Source organism: Chiloscyllium punctatum, chromosome 46 (assembly GCF_047496795.1).
Source record: "Chiloscyllium punctatum isolate Juve2018m chromosome 46, sChiPun1.3, whole genome shotgun sequence".
NCBI classification, from domain to species: Eukaryota; Metazoa; Chordata; class Chondrichthyes; order Orectolobiformes; family Hemiscylliidae; genus Chiloscyllium; species Chiloscyllium punctatum.
In genome coordinates this window covers 58,631,336-58,633,593 of record NC_092784.1, presented here as the reverse complement: position 1 = coordinate 58,633,593, position 2,258 = coordinate 58,631,336, and the positions used below count along the sequence as shown (strand labels likewise).

The 2,258-nt window shown below is 65.4% G+C and overlaps 1 protein-coding gene across 1 annotated transcript in view; it reads right to left on the bottom strand.

The window, feature by feature from the left end:
• Positions 1–1,913, bottom strand: part of slc27a1a (solute carrier family 27 member 1a) — a 79,100-nt gene extending 77,187 nt beyond the window's left edge. Inside the window, exon 1 of the mRNA XM_072564368.1 lies at positions 1,817–1,913. The gene's annotated coding sequence lies outside the window, so the exon portion shown is untranslated. The remainder of the gene's footprint in view (positions 1–1,816) is intronic.
• Between the last annotated feature and the right edge of the window lie 345 nt (positions 1,914–2,258).

Sequence of the window (2,258 nt, the reverse complement as noted above, 5' to 3'; positions counted from 1 at the left end):
GGGGAGGGGGGTCAGTGATTGGGGAGGAAGGGGGATCAGTGATTGGGGAAGAAGGGGGATCAGTGATTGGGGAAGAAGGGGGATCAGTGATTGGGCAGGGAGGAGGGGGTTCAGTGATGGGGAGGAGGGGGGTCAGTGAAGTGGGGGTCAGTGATGGGGGAGGGGGGTCAGTGATGGGAGGGGCCAGTGATAGGGGGGAGGGGGCCAGTGATAGGGGGGAGGGGGTCAGTGAAGGGGGGAGGGGGTCAGTGACGGGGGGAGGGGGTCAGTGAAGGGGGGAGGGGGAAGGGGGGTCAGTGATGGGGGAACGGGGGTCAGTGATGGGGGAAGGGGGGTCAGTGATGGGGGAAGGGGGGTCAGTGATGGGGGAAGGGGGGTCAGTGATTGGGGGGAAGGGAGGTTCAATGACGAGGGAGGAGGGTCAGCTATGGGGGGGGGGAAGAGGGTCAGTCATGGGGGTCAGTGATGAGGGGAGGTGGGTCAGTGATGAGGGGAGGTGGGTCAGTGATGGGGCGAGGTGGGTCAGTGAGGGGGGGAGGTGGGTCAGTGATGGGGGGAGGTGGGTCAGTGATGGGAGGGTCAGTGATGGGGGGTTAATGATGTGGGGGGCTCAGTGATGGGGAAGGGGGGTAGGTGATGGGGTGGTCAATGATGGGGGGGTCAGTGATGGGGGGGTCAGTGATGGGGGGGCTCAGTGATGGGGAAGGGGGGTAGGTGATGGGGTGGTCAATGATGGGGGGGTCAGTGATGGGGGGTTAATGATGGGGGGGCTCAGTGATGGGGTGGTCAATGATGGGGGGGTCAGTGATGGGGGGTTAATGATGGGGGGCTCAGTGATGGGGAAGGGGGGTAGGTGATGGGGTGGTCAATGATGGGGGGGTCAGTGATGGGGGGGGTCAGTGATGGGGGGGGTCAGTGATGGGGGGGGTCAGTGATGGGGGGGAGTGGGTCAGTGATGGGGGGATGGGGGTTCAGTGATGGGGGGGTCAGTGATGGGGGGAGGGGGGTCAGTGATGGGGGGAGGGGGGTCAGTGATGGGGGGAGGGGGGGTCAGTGATGGGGGGGTCAGTGATGGGGGGAGGGGGGTCAGTGATGGGGGGAGGGGGGTCAGTGATTGGGGGCGGGGTCAGTGATGGGGGGGTCAGTGATGGGGGGGTCAGTGATGGGGGGGTCAGTGATGGGGGGAGGGGGGTCAGTGATGGGGGGGTCAGTGATGGGGGGAGGGGGGGTCAGTGATGGGGGGGTCAGTGATGGGGGGGTCAGTGATGGGGGGAGGGGGATCAGTGATGGGGGGAGGGGGGTCAGTGATGGGGGGGTCAGTGATGGGGGGGTCAGTGATGGGGGGAGGGGGGTCAGTGATGGGGGGAGGGGGGTCAGTGATTGGGGGCGGGGTCAGTGATGGGGGGGTCAGTGATGGGGGGGTCAGTGATGGGGGGGTCAGTGATGGGGGGAGGGGGGTCAGTGATGGGGGGGTCAGTGATGGGGGGGGTCAGTGATGGGGGGGTCAGTGATGGGGGGGTCAGTGATGGGGGGGTCAGTGATGGGGGGGGTCAGTGATGGGGGGAGGGGGGTCAGTGATGGGGGGGTCAGTGATGGGGGGAGGGGGGGTCAGTGATGGGGGGGTCAGTGATGGGGGGAGGGGGGGTCAGTGATGGGGGGGGTCAGTGATGGGGGGGTCAGTGATGGGGGGAGGGGGGGTCAGTGATGGGGGGGGTCAGTGATGGGGGGGTCAGTGATGGGGGGGTCAGTGATGGGGGGAGGGGGGTCAGTGATGGGGGGGGGTAATGACGGGTGTGTGTGGGTAGAGTCTACTCACCCTCCCCAGCCCCAGCCCCAGGTCCTGGTCCCGGCCTGGGCCTGAGCCTGAGCCTGAACCCGAGGCCGCCCTCTCGCTCCGTTTCCAAGACTCCCGCCCGCCGCCACCTCCCCTTCACCCACCCCGTCCCGCGCATGCGTCTCCCGCGGTCAACCATTGGCGCAGGCGAACCACGAGCCAATCACAGGCTCGTTCGAAACTGCCGCCCCCGTTGCACGCCGGGAAATGTAGTCTCCGGGTCACTCAGGCCTACAACCCCCAGTGGGCACCTCCCCCTTGCACCCCGGGAAATGTAGTCTGTGGACTGCTCCGGACTACAACCCCCAGTGTGCTTCGCGATAGTACACCTGGAGCAGGTATCTGCAATTCATTTAGGTGTGTGTTTCAGTCCCACTGCAACTGGGGAACTCCACAGGGTACAACTGATATTATTTAATCAATT